The following is a 19,785-nucleotide window of genomic DNA, read 5'->3' on the forward strand; positions in this document are numbered from 1 at the left end:
AACACTTCCATCTTCTTTCCTCATTCTATTCTTTTGCTTACAGCAACTCTCCCCAGAAGCTCTGGACCCAAGTCCTTCAGCCTGCCACAAGGCGCTCTGTGTTTCTCCCAAACCGGATTTGCCCCAAACTTTCCATTCTTTAGATGCTATGGACCTGTGTTAGAAAGAAAGCAATCTGATTGAACTAGTTAATCCTGACCTTCGAATGACTCTCAAACCCTGTTACCCTCCCAGAGCAATTTAAGTCTTTTAAGAGAGGATACCACAGGCACGCCTGGGTGGCTCAGTTGGTGAAGCCCCTGCCTTCAGCTCAGGTCATGATCCCAGGGTCCTGGGATGGAGGCCCACGTCGGGCTCCCTGCTCAGTGGGAGGCCTGCTTCTCCCTCTCCCACTCCCACTCCCTCTGCTTGTGTTCCCTCTCTTGCTGTGTCGCTCTCTGTCAAATAAATCAATAAAATCTTAAAAAAAAAAGAGAGAGAGAGGATACTACAAATCTTTGGTGAGTTATAGGTAATAAAAACAAGGCCTTTGTGTATTTGTTGATATAGGCCATTTTTAAGTCAAGAGTTGAGAAGATGGGTCTACGCATCCAGTGTTAGTTTGCCACTTCAGGAAGTAAATCTCTGCTTCCCAATTTATATACACTCACCTTTAGTATCATTAAAATATTATTGATTTGGCATCTGATGGACCAAAACGAGTTTTGAAAATTTTTTTCTAATGAATTAAAGCAGAGGATTTAAAAATCTGCTTCTTCAAAAAGAACTTCTGACTCATTGTCCTAAGTGGAAGAAATCATGATATTATTTCATCTTTATCCAGCTTCCTTTTGAATACTAAGCTGGTTGAATTATCTGTGTAGTTACAGTAGTGTAGCTGTTTTTCTAAGAGGAGCTAGCTTTTCAAAAAATCACACATATTGTACATTGCATGACTTGGATTCAATAAACAAGTTTAATTGAAAACTGTTTATTTGGCTCCTCTTCCTTAAAGTACACCTTTTCAAGACAAATAAGACTTATTGTAATACGTCATAATGCTAATACCAGAAGTTTTAAGGTCATAACATTTGAAACTTTAGCAGAGGAAGGAGTGGTTCATTATTAAATCAGTGCTTCCCAAACTCAGGCCACCAGACTGACTCTGGGTAATTCTTTCATCATCATCATCATCATCATCATCATCATCATCATCATAGGTTATGTTTATTTAGTATTTAATTCACAACAACTTCATATAAAGTACAATTATCACCCCCTTTTCCTGGATGAAGAAACACTGAAGCACAGAGAGGTTAAGTAAATTGCTTCATGTTACCTAGTAATTAGTAAAGCTAGGATATAAACTCTGGCAGTTTCAAGTTCCCTCCCTGCCCCTGCCCACCCGATTTTGACTCAGTCGATCTGGAATGAGCCCTGAAATCAGTATTCAAGTCCCTGGGTGATTCTGAAGCAAAGACGGGTTTGGGAACTATCCCATTAAATGAATTTACTTTGCACTGGATGGCTATATTCCTTACTCGTTTCTTAGAAGTAATAGTTCCTATGGCTAGTCAAGTGACACAGTACTCTTTCATCTGATCAGTAAACAAATATGCTTGAATACTCTTCAGCGTTCTTCAGGCACAATGCTGAGGGGCCTGGTGAACTTTAGAAATTACTGCATGACCCAACGCAGAGACCATCTAGTGTAAAGGCATATGTCATAAGTTGGCAATTAGGAAGAGATCACAAAAGCCTGGGTAGAAGGTGCACAGTAGGCTTCCTGGAAGGGGATGTGAGCTGGATCTCAAAAAGAGAGCAGGGTTTGCAAATGTATGAAAGGAAGAGGGAACTATTTCTGTTAAGGGAGGAAGCAAGCACTCATAAATAGTGATTTAAGACTGGTATTTGTGAGCCAACAGTAGGCCCAACCAGACTGGGTGAAGCTGGGACTTCCTTTTGGGAGGTGGCTGGAAATAAATTTGGAAAAGTAAGTTAGGACAAGATTACGGTAAACCTTAAGTGCCCAGTCAGAACTTGGACTGAACCCTATGAACAATGGTAGGGGGGGGCATTAAAAAGTTTGAAAGGACAAAGATACAATGATGAAAGTATCAGCTGGGAAAGAACCCTCTGCAGTCAGTCACTGTGTAGACTGGAAGGATCGACAAGAGAGGAGAACCAGGAAAACCATTTAGAAGGTTAAAGGAACAAGATAGGTGTGGGAATCTATCTTAGTGAAGTAGTGGATATCTGTGGACCTGGGAGTCACTGGATCAGGTTATGCCACTGACCAAGCTGAGTGACTTGGAGCGCATTGCCTACTATCTCTTTGAGTCCTGGGATTCTTCACTGGAAGATGGGTATGATAATGATAATGTCTGCCCTCAGAGACTAAGCCAAAATAGACAGAGGATTTCTCTAAGATGGTGACCAGCTCTGGGGTACAAGGTAAACGGGTCAGAATTTTTCACTTTCAGGCCCCTGTGACTTGGAAAATGGAAGACGCTTTATGGAAGACAAGGAAAGAAAGGCTAACTAATACTTAGTGTTTCAGGAATTATGCTGCGATTATAAAGGAATTATCCTTCCCAACAACCTTAAGAGGTAGGTATTTTTATCCCCATTTAACAGTTGACTTAACTAGAGGAAAATATAGTTTGAGTCTGAATATAAACGAGAGTCTGCCTAAATCTAAAACTGGGGCTTTTTGAACTTCATCATATTGCTTTAGACTTATAAAGTTCTATTTTATTTCACTGGTTTTGTCCTAATATTCTAGTCTGAGACCATTTTGAATTTTGATTCTGACCTCTATCCAGGTAATCATCCCTCCAAATTTTGTGTCATCTGAAAGAGGGACATCCATTTTGCCGAGGTGGAGGAGAAAGGAGGAGGAAGGATTTTTTTTGGAGCGGAAAGAGAGTAGATGCCCTTGATCTGTTAGGTCTAAGGCAAGGTTACCTGCCCAGAGTAGAAGTGGTAGGGATGCAGCCTGGTTATGAAGTGGCGGGAAAGCCAATGGAATAGTCTAGCTGCTAAGAAGGATAGTGCAGATGGGTAGAGAGTAAAGGACAGAAGGAAATTAACAACCAGGACGGAGGCAGGGAGAGGGTAGTATAGGTGGATGAAATACTTCTATCAAAGAAAAACAGAGAATGGGATAAACAAACAGTAAAGGGAAAGTTGGCCCACTCAGCTGGTATATTAGCTGCGGGAGGTCTCAGACAAGGAGACCATATTGAATGATAACATTGAAGAACACGGGTTAGGGAAGATGAGACAGACCGTTGTCTGAGGAAAGCTCAGGTTCCAGTAAAGGGGAAGAAATGAGGATATAAATGAAGCCATATATGTATAGTGGAAAGCGTCATCCACAGGGACAAGCCTTCCATTCTTACCTTCAGTCTTACCCTGTGCCCACAAAAAGTTGTTAAATATATGTAAATGGGGGATGGGATGTTTCTTCTAAGAAAAACCCATGTTACTCAGGATGAACTGTGGACTCTGGGATGAACTCGGCCTAGGATTTCTACCCCAACGTCATACTAGAATCTCTGTCCTGTTTTAGTTTGAAGCAAAACAGGAGGTTATTCACCACATCTTTTGCCCGGATGGCATCATTGGGAATCCCTCCTTGCTTGTTTATGGAATCAGCCAGCCCTCTGGTATGTTGGGAACCTTGGTATTAAAGCAGGAGCCCCTCACTAAGTGTGGGGCAAGTCCACGCTTTGTCCACCCTCTGTCACCATAGGAAGCCCAGTGGCTATTTGTGCTGCCAATTTTAGTATTTAGAATATTTCAAGTACCCAAGTGACGGTTAATTTCAAGTGAATGTCATTAACTACTTCAGGTTACAGGTGAAAACATTTTTGGTCATCTCCTACCATCCACACATGTAAATCCTTATTCTCTTCTTGATTTGTCTCTACAAAGATTAATGGTAAAGTGATTCTTTGTCATTTGCCCAAAAAAAAGAGTTGGTTCAAGAGTTTACACAGGGGAGCCCCGCTGGGTTTTCCTTCGGAAACGATTTTAAAGAGAGACACACACAGAGCAGCTCAGGCTTCCAGGGACTGATGGCTAAGGCCTGCAAGCGTAGAGGCTCGAGAAGCCGCCACACGCTTCTTGGAAGTCCGTGCCTGATTTTCAGGGCCACTTGCCCACCTCTGACCCGCTCCTCGGGCCCGTCGGGGATGTTGCGGGAGGCATATTAACCGGTGTGCTTGTGCTTGTGTTCCACGTTGGCTCGGGCCGTGTGTGGTATGTGCGCCCAGGAGAGGGGCGGGGGGAGGTGCAAGACCCTCTCTTTCAGGGTGTTTTGGGGCAGTTTCTCCAGAGGCCGGTGCCCCCAACCTCAAAAGGTGACCCCTCCTCGTTAGGTCCGAAGTGGCGGGAAGCCGGGTCTTCTGAGGCTCCCAAAGGCGAGGGAGGCTCTAAAACCCGGAGGAGGATCCGGTGCGCCCGGCCGCGAATGGCGCGGGCGCTCGGGGAAGGGGCCACGGGCTTTCAGGTAGAAACACGCCCCGCTCGCGGCTCCTCGGCCGGCGCGGGGGGCGACCCCGGGGCAGTGGCCGCGCCGGGCGGGAGGTTTCCGGGCCCCTCCCGCGCCTCGGGCTGGTGTGGAGATGGCGGCGACGGTTTCCCGGCTCCCCCGCCCCGGACGCCGATGGCGGTGCGTTCCGGCCCTCCCCCACCAGCTTCTCCCCTTCGGTAGCCGGAGCCGGTGAGGCCGGGAGGGCGGGGAGCCGAGGAGGAAAGGCGAGAGGGCGGAGGTTGCGTGGTGCAGGCGGCGGCGGCGGCGGCGGCGGCGGCGGCGGGAGGAGGGCCGGCGGGCGGGCAGGGGAGGAGGAGGAGGCGGGAGCCGTGTCGCACGCAGCTCCAGGCGGGGCAGCCCCGGCGGCTGAGGGACGCAGCCAGACCTTGGCGGGACGGGGATTTAACCGGGGCCCGGGCTCAGCGATCAGGTGGAGACGTCGCCCGAGCCCTTTAGGCACCAGGGAAATGCGGGTGAGTGGCGGCGGCGCGGGGGCCGAGGGCAGGCGGCGGCGGCGGCGGCGCAGGCCCGGGCCGGAGCCGCGGTGTCGCAGTGACTGGGGCCGCGGCGGCCGAGCCCAGGCGCCCGGCGAGGCCTGAGCCGCCGAGCCGCAGCGGGGCGGAATGGCGGCCGGGCCGGGGGACTCGTGGGCGGAGGACGCTGGGGCGGGAGGGGAGCGAGCGGGGCCGGGCCCTGAGTCACCCCGGCCGGCTCGGGCCTGGCCGGGCCGCAGCCCCGGACGCGGGCTCCGAGCGGCCAGGCCTGGACTACGCACTGGGAAAAAAAAAAAAAAAAAAGCCCGATTCATCGCGCCCGAGGCGGCGGCCTTGTGGCGCCGGCCTCTCTCCCGGCCGCGACCGGGCTCGGGCTGCGGGGCTGGGCTGGCGGGCGGGCGAGCGGCCCCGGGCAGCCCGGGCGTTCGCGCCTCGCCTCCCCTCGGCCCCTCTCGTGCGGCGACCCCTCGGGGCGCCCGGGCTCGTGCCCTTTCTCCCCCACCCCCTCGGGACCGCTAGTCCCCTGTGCGTCGCTTTTTCTCCCCGACTCGTGCTCTCAAGAAAGTACTGGGTTCGCGCGCAGGAGGAGCCGCGGAGCCGGGCTCTGCTTTCCGGTTCCCTGCCCGCGGCTCTCGGGGTCCCCGCCTGCATTGTTGCGACTGTGCAGGTCGCTATTATTGGGTAACAGTCGCCCCTCTGCCCCGTTCTCTCGGGGGAGCGGACCGGGGAGGCGCGCAGGGATGCGAGTGCTGCGGCCGAACGGGACGTAGACCCCCGGTGCCCGCGAGTCGGGCCGGGCCTCGGCGCGCCCCCGGCCCTGCGCCCGGCGGGAGCGCGCGCTGACCCCGCAGGTAACCCGGGCGCGGGCGGCCGGCGGCCGGCGTGGGGCGGGGTCGCCGCGAGCCTCTCTCCGCCACCTGTGCCGCGCTGGGTTCTGTGGACGAAATGGTTAAGCGACAGGGAAGTGCTTTATGAACATTCCTTGAGACTGATCCCCAAAGTTAAGGGTTTTCTGTCTTTAGCGAGCTCTTTGCCAAAAACAGGATTCTCTTTTCCGATTGGATCACTGGTGTTGCTTTTAGTTCGTACTCGGGGTTAGTGGTAAGTGTGCAAATACGGAATTGCAGTTAACTTACTCAAGTTATTTATTTGCTGTGTGTAATTGTCCTTCCCTGAAGTGGCATTTAAGACAAAGTTAGGAGTGGAGTATATGGTCGCGCTGTTTTGAAATGCGCTTATCGGAGTGACAGAAAGGGAACTAAATTCACTTTTACTTTGAGCCCTGAGTTCCTAGGACCTAAACCTATCCTAAATTTCCGCAGCAGTGTGTGCAGTTTTAAGTTTAACACTTCATCTTGTGGCCACCGTGTTTACCTGATTTTCTGAAATCCTGGGGAGTTTATGGCTTGTGTAGCAAGGTAAGAAATAGCGTTTGAAAAGCAAAACCAGTTGTTTTGTTTTAAAAGAAATTTGGACTTTCTTTGTTTAAAAAGGGTTCTTGGATACCAGAAATTTTTTTTTTACTTGGAAGTGCTGTTTGTTGCTTTCCATGGTAAGTCAAATAGTCGCATCGCATTTCCAATTCCGAAGTCCGCAAGCTTTAACCCTACTATGTCCATTTTTGGAGGTTTCAGGAGACTGCTCTTTAAGTTTGAGAGGGGTGGCTGAATTACTCTCTGAAAATATTAAGCTTTTTTTCCTCGTTGGCACCATCTTTTAAAAACGACTGTGCTAAAAAAAGAAAAGGAAACACTGTAGATACACTAGGATTTTAACTTATAATACTCTTCCTCTCTCAGCCACATGCTCAGGTCCTTGCAGCCATGTGTCCCAGTCCTGATGTCTGGGAGGCCACATCAAGAGGCCTAAGGGACACATGAATGGCTGGGCTGATTCTGCTGTTTGCTTCCATATTATAAGCCCTAAGACTCCTTTGCTTCTTGCTGAATATTGTCTTCTAGGGGTAATTAACTTAGTGTTGATTGTCATTACAGCCTTCATACATTTCAGACTGTGAATTCCTTGAAGGTAGGGGATATGCCTTATTTTTGCATCCCCAAAGAGGCATAGAACTTGGTACCTGAGTTGTTTTTTTGAATGAATAAATCTGGAATATTTCCCCCAGCGTTTGACCACTTCTGATGTGGGCTGCAGAAAACACGTCTTATGCTGGTAAGAATGCAAGTTTTATTATAATTGCTGTTACAGACCCCGGGATCGAATACTGTGCCCCAACAAAAAAACGCTCGGGTTTTCTTTAGCTACGGAAATCCAGAAAAGTGGTAAGAAAACAAGTAGCGAAACTTTAATTAGCTCTTCTTCCTTCAGAACTAGTTTTAAGGTGCAGTTATTTATTTATTTATTTATTTATTTATTTATTTAGCAAAAGATTGACGTATTTTCCCCTGGGTTAAGTATTGCAGCCTTGCTTTTGAAATGCAATCTTGGTAGCTGAGGCTCTTTCTTCCCTATTGAAGAGCTGGCGCACACCCGGTGGTGCTGCTGGGGTTGGATGTGGCCTCTCTTGAAGGAGAGACTTCTTGGGTCCTTGAGGGCCTTTGTTCAGAAATTCACTCCCAGTATACCCAGCAGACATGCTGTGCCTTTCTTTCAGTGTGGAAAATTAAAATGAATGTACTTTATTTTTTTAAAGATTTTTATTTTTTTAAGTAATCCATCCAGTGTGGAGCTTGAACCCACAACCCCGAGATCGAGTTGCATGCTCCTCCGACTCAGCCAGCCAGGCGCCCCAAAATGAATGTACTTTAAATTGAGGAGTTGTTACTTGCCATTCTTCAAATTAAAAATGAAGGCCCAAAAAAACTTAGGAGTGTGTGTGTATTTTTCTTTGCTGTTTCAGCCCTGCAGAGTTCCCAAAACCACAGCCCTTGTATCTTTAGCAGCTGAGTCAATCTGGAATAGATAGGATGGCTTTGGGGGACCATGGGCTTGTTTTGAACTTTGTCTTTTACATATGCCTAGAGAAGAGAGTATACCATTTTTAAGGGCCAATTCTAGGTTCACTTTGCTCTTTTTTCTGATACCTGGTACTTTTTCAGTAAAGTGTGTCGGTTGCTTTTCAAAACTGAGAAGTAAACATTAAATGAGGAATCAGATTTGAGTAAAACCCTTAACTTTATTCTGTTTCTAAGGACTTTCAGCTTCCTGTTTATAACATGTACATTCAATAATGCATGCTATAATCAGAATTATGATACTTAATGACGTTACGATTTTTATTCATACAGATATTTTCCAGCCATATGTATGTTATTTATTCATTCATTTATTTTTGCTTAGGACATTTTGCATAGAACATTTTGCTTGGTAGAGAAGACCTGGCTGGGGTCTAATTCGAGCTTAACTTTGCTGGGCCTCTGTTTCCTCATTTGTAAAATAAGATGGTTTTTAAATGATACTATTTTAAGATTTCTTTAGGCCTTCAGAGTGTGTGGATTCTGTGGGAATGTCATCGCTTTTAGCAGCATTTGAAAAACTGTCCTCTTCTAAAGCATAATCTTACTCATATTGGAAAAGCTGACTTGTGAAGCCTAAGTTTGATAGTCATTTAAATTTTTTTCCCCTTGGGAAACCTGGATCAAGTAAGCAGAGTCCCCTCACTGGCTTCCACTCCTTGCTTCAGCATCACTGTGCTGGTTTCCCGTGCTCTTTTGTCTGCTTCTGCTCCAGCTTCCCCTCTGTCTGGAGTACCATATCCCCTTCTGTCACCTGACAGACTCCTGCTTCTTCCAAAGGGCTCCGCTTAGGCCCTGACTTCTCGTCCCATCCCGTCCCTGGGGTCCCATGAGGCCCTGCCTGGGTCACTGTCCTAGCACTTTACCCTGTGGCTGGACTTGTTGGCTCCTCCCACTAGACAGACCTCCGTTAGGGCTGGGAACGTATGATACACATCTGCCCCCTGTGCCTAGCACCCTGCCTGCGTCAGCATTCATTTACCTCCTGCTGTGTTCAAGAACAAACACCCACCTGCAGTCTTTACCAGACTTCATGAGGTGTAAGTACTGCTGTCTGCTCTGCCTTGCAGCGTGTAGGCGGAGAAGCTGAGGCTGTGAGTGGTTAAGGTCAGGCCTCCTAGTAGGTGGTGAGCCTTAAACAGGACAGAGGGACTCCAGAGCTCCAGCTTACAGCCAGACGCTTCCCAAGTGTTTTATATGAAAGTGGAAGAGGAGATCAGAATGAAAATGCTTTAATGATTGATAACTGATAATTGATCATTAATGACAATTCATTATGCAGAACTCTGTTGACCACCAAGCCTGAACTTATTCTTCTTGGTCTTTCAGTAACTGGTGTACACTGAAGGAGAGTAATTGGACACTGGTGGGATAGAAATGAACAGTTCTGGACCTTCGAACTGTCGTTGAATTGGGTGTGATGTGATTCATTGGCCTTGCAAAAATTTATAAAACCATTTTAAGACTATTCAGATCTAACAAGTTGCAATTTTTAAAAAGGCCTGTGTGAGAAAATATTTTGGAAAACAGGTTGTATGAAATGTGTGCAGCCATTTAAAATCTGTGTGCATAAAGTGTGTATGCACTCATGAAGACATTTAAAGTAGTACAAAAAGGTTGTAATTTTAGGGTGGTGAACTTGTGTGCTTTTTAATGTCTTCTTTAAAAATTTTTTAAGAAACAAAAGATAATACAAATAATCTTAGGATGGTGAAGGCCTCTCCCAGCACAACACCAGAAGTGGGAACTGTAAAGGAAAAAAATCAGAATTATTAAGCTCCTGTATGCTAAAATGCCATAAAGAGAATAAAGGCAAGTGGCAAACTGAGAGAAATATTGTGACTTAGAAGCAGTTTAACTTTCCTTACTATAAAAAGAGGGCTTGTAAACCAAGGGGATAGATAAAAGAAGGAGCAGGAAACATGAAGAAAGTTTCAGCTTCACCAGCAGTACTCCTAGAAATGCCAATCAGTGAGACACTGGTCTTAAAATTTTGGGCCTAGATTAAAAAATAAACCACTTCTGGTGAGGGTAGGGAGAAATGAGCCCACTCATACGTTGCTAGAAAGAGTAATTTAGTATGACTTTTCTGAGAGAAATATGTGACAAACGCTTACAAAATATGTGTGCCCTTTGAAATAGCTAATCTGCTAAAGTTTAGTCTAAGAGAGAAACTGATTAGTAGATTAATACTTTGTCATGAGAACACTTATTTGACACCTTTGAGCATGTGTTTTCAGTTTTTTGCTACCAACGGTGATTATTTCATCATTTTTAGATAAATTTGCATTTCTGTAATTCTGTATTTAATGATTATTCAGTGAATATTAAATGACAGAAACATGCTATAAAGCAATAAATGTAGTATCTAAAATTTTAGGTTGTTGGTATGTGAGTATATACATTTTAAAAAAGGGCGGGGATCCTAAACCAAAAAGTTAATAGTGATTATCTCTGAGCAGTGGATTTATGGGTTATTTTAGTTTAGTCTTGTTTTCATTTTTTCTCCAGTTTTCTACAGTGCACATGTATTTATAGTACAGTGAAGAAATTGATAGAAACAACCCAAAAAAGGCCAGTAGAGCCAGCGGGACTCCTTGCCAGTGAGGTGTTTCTGCTTGGTGTCGTGCTGAAAGGGCCTCGGTGTCGGCTTTGCGAGCGTCCCTGTGCGGGCGTGCTGGCCCCGACCGTTCGGTGTGTGAGGGCAGGGCCGCCTGATTGTCTCCCCCGCCCCCCCCGCGTTCTTCAGGTCCCCTCAGATTTCATGCTCTTCGTGAAACCCTCTTAATCTCATGAAACTCATTTATGTTTTGATATTTTATTATAACACCGAATTCCATACTGACCAATTGTCTTGAGTATGGAAGCTTCCTTTTCTTAGTGACACTGTGAACTTCCTATCCTTTTTTTGCTTACTTGATAACTCCTAGTAATAGTAGGTGCATTTTTAGATTGAATGTGTAAACCTGTTGTCGTTGTGCTTCATATAAATTTGCTAAAAATTGGAAGAAAAATTTTTTGGCACACCTTGCGCTGTAGCTTGGAAAATTGAAATGTTACCATTGACTTAAGAAATGTATTCTAAGTGACAAATGAGGATTGCCGTTGGAATGATGCGGAAAGGGGTGCACAGAAGTACAGCACCAAATGCCAGGAATAAAATGGCCTTTTACTATGTAGAAATTAGTTAACCATATACTAAGTGAAATAGTTAAGTATGCCCGAGGAGCTGTCGAAAGGCCGGGGCTCAACCACCCCCGCAGGGTGGAAGGAGGCCTGCTTTGGCCAGACTGGGGGACGTTTGGCTTGTGGGAGGGTGGAGAAGAGAAAGTCCAAGAGTGGTTTCTTCTAACTTCCACCATGTTAAAGATTTAAAATCCATGAAAAATTTCCTTGCAGGTCCGTCTTACATGTAATAATACCACTATTTACTCAGCACTTAGTATGTGCCAGAAATCAGGCCAAACCCACGCTGGTAACTTTGGAGCTGCTCCCCCTCAGCTTTCTGCTTCTTGCCTCACTTTGGACAGAAGCCTTTTTCCTATGTTCCTGGTTGATGATAGCCAAGGACACGGTGCCGGAACGTTTTACGAGTGCGCAGGGGCTCCCCCAGTCAGTGTCTCTCCTGTTTGATACGGTGAAGACTCCCAACAGGGGACCCAGAAAACACAAAGCCAGGGAGGGCTTAGTGATGCTGAAGATACTCAGGCTGTTGAGCACTTTGCCCAGAGCCTCCCTTTGGCGATACCTTCGTAAATGTTCTGTGTGTAGGGGACTGTGCCGTGTACTAGATGTTCTGTGTGTAGGGGACTTTGCCGTGTGCTAGATGTTCTGTGTGTAGGGGACTTTGCCGTGTGCTAGATGTTCTGTGTGTAGGGGACTGTGCCGTGTACTAGATGTTCTGTGTGTAGGGGACTTTGCCGTGTGCTAGATGTTCTGTGTGTAGGGGACTTTGCCGTGTGCTAGATGTTCTGTGTGTAGGGGACTTTGCCGTGTACGGGTTGTTTTGTCATGTCGACAGTTTAGCTGGGGCGTTTCTCTGGTGAGGCCTATCGCGCATATAATCACTCTTATATGGTGAAGCTTCCTATGCTTTTGTTTTTTTTGTTCACTATTTTTATAATGAAGGTGCTCAGCTTTACTACACATTTACTACTCCAAATGTTACTGCATTTTCAGTATTTTTATTTGTTTGTTTAGAACAATATTTGCCCGTCTGTGTTCGCTGACATGTAAGGTATGAGGGTGGGAGGGAAGATCTGTGAATAAATAAATTTAGGAAATGCTGGGTTGCATATTGAGGGACCTTTAATATGTTAATATATGTTGCCGTTACAGGGAGATCTAGATCTTACAGGGGATTTATGTCTTATAGGGTGTGTATGTCTGTATACATACGAGGTGTACCCTTAATTTAACATAGCCTTAGAGGGAAGAGAACCCTATTACCATATTAAGGAACGCATTTTGTTTTGTAGAACACATACTGATTTTAGAACCATAGAATGAAAAATATGTGCCTTGCAGTAGCAAGTAGTAGTAAATCGACGTGTTCATTTTTGTTCTGTCTTTGGTGAAGCACTCTGATTGAGTCTGGAAATGCTTGTGTTTGGAGCAATGTGGGAAGTGACGTAGAGACTGCAATCCTAATGAATACAGTTAGATGTGTAGTTGTCTAGAAACGATTTCTGCTTCACTTTATTCCATGTCTGAATCCTAAATGCTGTTACAGAAGTAGCTGAAAAAAATTTTTTAAGTGCATGGATTAGCATTAATCTATAATCACTGCTGAGGAACACCAACAAATCAAAGTGTATCACTCACATTTTCTTGGTGGTGTCTTATTAAAAGTACTTTAAAACCTGGAAAATAATGGTTTATGACATTAACTACAAAGATATTTCGAAAAAAATTTTTTTTCTTTAAAACTCTTAACTCTCTGGACTAGAAAAACATTTCAGTCCACTGAAAATCAGACTTCATGTCTCTTTATTCTCCTAGATTTTTCCCTGGTGTGTGACATTGGTTCTCCTGCATTTCCAGCTCTGTGGTTTCCAGAGCGTGAACAGCGTTCCAGGAAACATCAGATTCGTTTGGGAAGGTCCATTTTCTGGAGCATTTCGGCCTCTTTAAGGAGGGGGATGCAACATGCAGTGATTCCCAAAGTTCTCGGCGGGGTCACCCTTTTTCTTCTTGAAAGATCTCTTGATATTAGAGACTACTTTGCTCTCCTAGTTCTATCTTTTCTTCTCCGGATGGACATTCAGGAGATCCCTCTTTGACTTGATTCTCTGTTCTAGTTGATTCTGCTGTCGGGCCTTCCAGTTTTGTTTGGCTGAAGCAGTTGTGATGGTTCTAACTGTTGGCTCACTGGCCTCCTGCTGAGCTTCCCTTGGTCATCCTCCTGACTGTCCTTGGGGCTTTCTGTCTGGCTGCCCTGCCCTGACTTCCGTCTCCGCTTGCCCCAGGCTCCTCTCTTGCTTGGTAAGCTGAGTCCAACTTCTCTCTTGATAGCATTGTATCTGAGACTTCAGTATGTTCCTCTAGTGTCCATATTCAATGCACCCCCAGTCTTACCAGTTCTTTCTTCAAAACGCTCTGTACTCCCACCTTCTTTTTTGGTTCTAGCACCAGCTTCCTATTGCCTTTACCTCCTCGTGCTGCTTCACCTGTATTCAGGATCTGCTGGGGGTCTGGTGACTAGAGCCTGACCCGGTGGGTATTTGAGTCACCGTGATTTGGTAGAGCGGGCTCTGCTTTTGGTTCTTGACGGCCCTTTACCTCGCAATCCCATCCCCTCCGCAGAAGCTCAGAACAGTACTGCCAGTCCAGCCCCGGGCACAAAACTAGCTCGCTGCCTGGCGCACTTGACAGCAGGCTGCTTGGGTGGGTTTCTGGCTGTTTGTCCTGCCCTGGTTCTTCAAACTGGGAGTATGATTTCTATAATAAAACTTAATGGAATTTCAATAAACCAAACCAATTTGGGGGAGTTCTTTTAACTTTGAGATTTTACCTGCAATGTAGAAATTTTCTTTTGGTAAGGCTGATTTTTGAAAAATGTCAATGGTAAAAGAATTCAGACTAACCAACAAGCCATGTTACAGTAAAATTTCCTTTTGAACGTCTAGATGTGGTGTAAGGTAAACATCCACATTGCTTTTTTTGGTAGATATATTAGGGGTGTGTGTGTTTGTAACTAGGACAGTAGATTCCCTTAATAGTTGTAGTGAAAAGTAGTTTTAAAACATATTCAGATGACTCCCTTGGCAGCAGTGAACTACAGTTTCACATTAAAAAGAGGATTTTTTTTTTTTTTCCAAAATGCGGAGGAGAGGGTTTTGTTTTATTGAAGGTGTTAGTATAGACTAAGTGAATACGTACATACTGTGTGTGGTCTGAAAAAATTAATCCTAAAACGTGCTTCTTTCTATAATTCATTTTACTTATACCTTGCATAAGTTGGTTTCTTTGCAAAGTGTTGATGTGTAAGTTTTATTTTAGAAAATTGAGTTGTTTGTGAAACTCAAGCCCTCTGAAGTGTCCTTTTTTTTTTTTTAAAGATTTATTTATTTGAGAGAGCGTGCGCATCGAGGGAGGGGGAGAGGGAGAGAAAGAGAATCGTAAGGAGGCTTCATGCTCAGCACGGAGCCTGACGTGGGGCCCCATCTCACCTGAGATCATGACCTGAGCAGGAACCAAGAATCGGATGCTTAACCAACTGAGCCACCCAGGTGCCCCCTTTTTTCATATTTATGTGTGGGTTTTAATTATTGTAGAAGTGCAAGAGAAGCACGTTGATATTTCTTTTGCCCCTAAATAATAACCTACAAAATCACCAGTTTTATGTTGACTACAAAAACCAGTTGTACACCCTATAGAGAAATTCATTACAAATTTTTGCAACTAGAAAGAAATATCTTGACTCTGAGCAGTTGTTTTTTTTGTTTTGTTTTTTAAAATGCTAGGAGCTTAAACCTGTTTCAGAATCCTCTTAGGGGAAGCTGGTATTTGGGGTTTATCACATTTTTCCCTTTGTTATGGATATGACAGATTGTTTTGAGTGAGGGTGGGGAGCAAGATTTAAAAGAAAAAGAAAAAAAGCCCCCTCTCACCTGCCTCCAAAAAAACCCAGCCCTCTGTTACTAAATTTATCATCAAATGGCATGTTTTCATGAGGTTAGAAGATGTAATCAAATAATTGACAGACTGAATTTAATTTTACATTTGATTGACTCAACGCCCTGGTTTAAATACACATAGTTGTGTATTATGTATCCTCACCATACCTTTTCCCCAATATTTATAATGTCAGAAAATATAAGTACTCGATGTTGTAGTAGCTACCAAGGACTTTTTCAGCAAGCTTTTTATCTGGTGCAGCAACTGAACATGTGCACAGAAGGGGGTGCAGATCTCCGGCAGGTGGACCCACAAGAGCAATAGCTGGTATTAAGCTCCTAGTAACCCTAGTAATCAAGACCATTGTCCACGCACTGGGAGCGGTTCACCTAAAGGAGGATTCTTGATTTCTCTTGGTATCTTCAAGAAGGTGAATAAACTGTGTTAGAATGTATTCAAAACAAATCAAAATATAAAAGCTGTAAATCAGAGTGTTGAGGTAGGACTGTTTATCCTTTTTTTTTTCATTGAGGGGGTGGGGGAGGGAGAGAGAGAGAGAATCTTAAGCAGGCTCCACCCCCCCACACACCCTCCACTGCCCGCCAGCATGAGCTCAATCTCAAGACTGAGATCCTGACCTGAGCTGAAATCAAGAGTTGGGCGCTTAGCTGACTGAGCCACCCAGGCACCCCTGTTTATTACCCTTTTTTGAACCAATTTGTCGTGAAATGGGAAGTGTCTTTGAAAGTTCACTTAGCCAGGGAAAATTGCTGACCGGAATTTTTGACTCAGGGTTGAATTATTTTTTTTTAAGATTTTTTTTTTTTTTTTAAGTAATCTCTACCCCCCAGCCTGGGACTTGAACTCATGACCCTGAGATCAAGAGTTGCATGCGCTACAGATTGAGCCAGCCAGGCGCCCTCAGAGTTGATTTTTTAGTATTAGTGGCAAGAGAAGTGATGATTGAAAAAACCCAGATTAGGTGACCGTCTTGTTCCCCTAGAGACGGGGTGGCTTTCAGTCTGCTCATTTAGCAGGTATTATTTCAAGGTTTAGCACTCACCAGCCAGAGGGCAAACTGTTCACACACGCGGAAAATTTGGAAATTAGTTGAACGGCATTGTGGGAACTATGAGTTGAAACTTCATTTAAATAAAAGTTACGGCTGTTGTGGTAAAATAATGCACCCTTTACCAAAGCAGCCCTCGTGCATGAACCTTTCCAGGAGCGGGCGGCACGTGATCATGCCTCCCCAGCTGACAGTTTGTGTCTACATACACCCCCTCAGTGGCCTGAACATGTTTCCTATACCACCAGTATCCTGGTCATTTCAGGAGGGAATCGTGCCTTGTGGTTTGTGTTTGTGTATCTGTGTTAGTCTGGGTCCTGAAAATGCTGTGGCACCGAGACAGAAATTTCTTGGGTGCTGGTGAGCAGTGAAAGCTCTTTAGTAGTGGGTTTTCCAAACTTAGTGGATTCAATATGACGGAGGCTCACCCATTAACTAGTAAGGTAGATAAGAAAGATTTTTCAAGCCAGTATTTTAAAGCATTCTGTTAAAACAAGCCTATTTGGTGGTAAAATGAAAGATTCAGATGAGTCTTAAGAAAGAATGAGATTTCAAAGAAAATATGAACCTCTGGCAACTGCTTCTGGCCTTATCCCCAGGTCTGTCAGAATACAAAGCTCCCACCTTCTGATGACAGATACACTTTCATGGGAATCTTTGGAAAGTACCACCCTTGGTATTATCCGTTATCAAGGATATTCAGAAGTTTTCAGGCAACATTAATTTACCTCTTTTTGACTTAAAAGATAAGCATGCTAACTTTGACATTTCTCCCCTGAGACGTTTTTGTTGTGTTTTAAATTTAAGTACCACTGTTAGGATTATCAGGACACGTGATAACCTTTGTAGAAGTGTTACTATGAATAGAATAGTAGTGAGTGCTTACTATGTGCCAGGTGCTCTTCTAAATATTTTATTTACATAACTCACCTGGTCCTTTCAACAACCTTGTCCGATAGGTACTGTTATTATCCCCATTACAGATAATTATAGGCACAGAAGGTAAGGAATCTTCCCAAGCCCACAGAGCTAGTGAGTTGCGAAGCTAAAATGTTGAGGTCCCACAAACATCCACATACATTTATATATTTATATATTAAGTACAGTATTTGAAAAAGTCCTGTCCGTGTGTAATGTTGATCCATGCTTCCTGAATTGTTCTACAATAAGAAACATTTTGTGGGAGAACCCCAGACACCCACAGGCATAACTGAAATAAAAGATACACTGAGCAGGGGCTCCTGGGTGGCTCAGTCGTTAAGCATCTGCCTTCGGCTCAGGTCATGATCCCAGGGTCCTGGGATTGAGCCCCACCTCGGGCTCCCTGCTCCATGGGAAGCCTGCTTCTCCCTCTCCCACACCCCCTGCTTGTGTTCCCTCTCTCGTTGTGTTTCTCTCTGTCAAATAAATAAATAAAATCTTTAAAAAAAAAAAAAAAAGATACACTGAGTAATACTACTTGTTGTGTTCTATGAGCTCTCTTTTTTTCTATTTCACTTTTTAAAAAAGTTCCAATTGCCGTTTACTAAGTTGATGTCACGATTCACACATTATGGAATTGCAGCCCTCAATTTGAAAAACATATATGTAGATAATCCTGACCAAATGTAATACCATTTTTCTTTGTTTTAAAGTGAGTGAAAATGCTTGGAAACAAAATACATGCCAAGTGCCAAGTGAGAGCCTTGAATAAATGTGCTTTGTGCCAAAGCTGAAATTCGGTCTTTAGCAGTGGAAGCTAGTTTCTGTGGACAAACCCATCAGTCTGTGCTGCACCTGTTAAGTAATCAGTGTCTGGTCTTCTGCAGGTTTCCAAGTTTTCTAAAGCACTACGCTAGTGAAGCTCAGGGTGCCCTGCTTGGAGGTCACATGGTAATTAAAGTAGGAAGGGTCTATATGCTGACTGAATTGAGGTTCCGTTACGTGGATTTTTAGGATTTAAAAGGACTCTCATGTTAATTAATTGTTCAAGTACCCAAGCCTAAGAGCAAAAATTGTTTAATTCTGAAGATGTTCATGGGAGAAAATTCTGTACTTAATGACATCTGAAATTTCTCATAATTACAAAATCATGTGTGTGGATGTGTTGGGGAATGAATTGAATTAGCATGTGCATATATTTATATTATATAATTAGAAAGACAAAGATTGGACACGAGAAGGCAACTATATTAATTCATTTAGTATGAGATTGAGAGCCTGCTAATTTCAAACCTCTGCTGGTGTTTAGAGAGTGAGAGAAGGCAGAGAGAACCAACCGGGAAACTTGAAATCCCTTTGCCCCACGCTGCTGGGTTTTGGCCTTGTTTCTCAGCTTTTTAAAGCCGTCAGTTTTACATTTTTTATGGCTTGTTTCAATAATTGTTTTCATAATCCTGCATAAATTCTATCCATCATACAAATGTTGTATCCTCTACACACACACACACACACACACGTACACACAGTTTCTGCGCCAGGAGAACATGAAAGGCCATGTCAGCAGTCATGCTGCAGCCCCTCTCTCTACTTTGTAGTAGTTCTGTGTGCTGATTGGCCCAGTGGGCTTGTTGTCGGTTTTTGTCTAAGTACCATCGGGGATTCACGTGTGTTCTTAAAATCCTTGGAGCAGTAGGTTGACCAGTATTTCTGGAGCACTTGGAATGCGCCACGGCCTTGTGCTTGGTGCTGAGGATTCAACTGTGAACAGGGTGCCTGCCCTCCAGCCACAGAATAGTCCTGGGAGAGATGTTCTGTTGACAAAGAAGGACCTTTCGTTATCGTTACCTTTTCTGTTTTTATAGTAACAGAAGTGTAAAATTCATTCATTGAAACCTCCATTACTCAAATAACAATAATGAGCAAAATAGCCTTATTTTGAGTTCAGGAAAATAAGCAAATACAATATTTGATATATGCTTTTGGTTTACTCATGTTTTCCAGATTATAAAATACAGGTGTATTTCATGAGTGAAATATAAAAATAAAAAATGAGTCTCTACTTCGTTCTTTTTCCCCCAAAGACTTCTTTTTTTTTTTTAGAGCAGTTATAGGTTCACAGCAAAATTAAAGAGAAAGGTACAAAGATTCCCCATGTACCCCTGCCCCCTACATCCAGCCCCTCACCCTGTTATCAGCATCTTGCACCAGGGTGGTACATTTGTTAAAATCTACGAACCTACACTGACACATCATAATCACCCAAAGTCTGTAGTTTAGGACATTAGGGTTCACACTTGTGAAGTACATTCTATGGGTTTGGACAAATTTATAATGACATGCATCCACCATTATAGTATGATGCAGGGTATTTTCACTGCCCTAAAAATCCTCTGTGTTCTGCCTGTTTATCTCCCCCCAACCCCAAATCCCTGGCAACCACTCTGACCTTTAAACTGTCTCTGTAGTTTTGCCTTTTCCAGAATGTCATATGGTTGGAATCATACAGCATGTAGCCTCTTGAGATTGGCTTCTTTGACTTTATGATATGCCTTTAAAGTTCCTCTGTGTCTTGGCTTGATAGTTCATTTCTTTTTATTGAAGAGTCATACTGCATTGTCTGGGTGGACCACAATTTATTCATGCATTCGTCTACTGAAGGACATCTTGGTTGCTTCCAACTTTTGGCAA

General features: G+C 44.2%; 1 protein-coding gene across 5 annotated transcripts in view; it reads left to right on the forward strand.

Annotated features, from left to right (window-relative positions):
- Nucleotides 1–4,138: 4,138 nt before the first annotated feature.
- Nucleotides 4,139–19,785, forward strand: part of CUL1 (cullin 1) — a 100,614-nt gene continuing 84,967 nt past the window's right edge. The window contains exon 1 of one of the 5 annotated variants that reach the window (XM_036121188.2): nucleotides 4,139–4,245. The gene's annotated coding sequence lies outside the window, so the exon portion shown is untranslated. Of the gene's footprint in view, nucleotides 4,246–4,429; nucleotides 4,496–4,550; nucleotides 4,709–4,827; nucleotides 4,993–19,785 lie in introns of those variants that run through there. The other 4 variants (XM_036121178.2, XM_078059690.1, XM_036121173.2 and 1 more) reach the window with 4 other exon arrangements.

The sequence above is a fragment of the Halichoerus grypus genome, chromosome 12 (genome assembly GCF_964656455.1).
Source record: "Halichoerus grypus chromosome 12, mHalGry1.hap1.1, whole genome shotgun sequence".
Lineage (NCBI taxonomy): Eukaryota > Metazoa > Chordata > Mammalia > Carnivora > Phocidae > Halichoerus > Halichoerus grypus.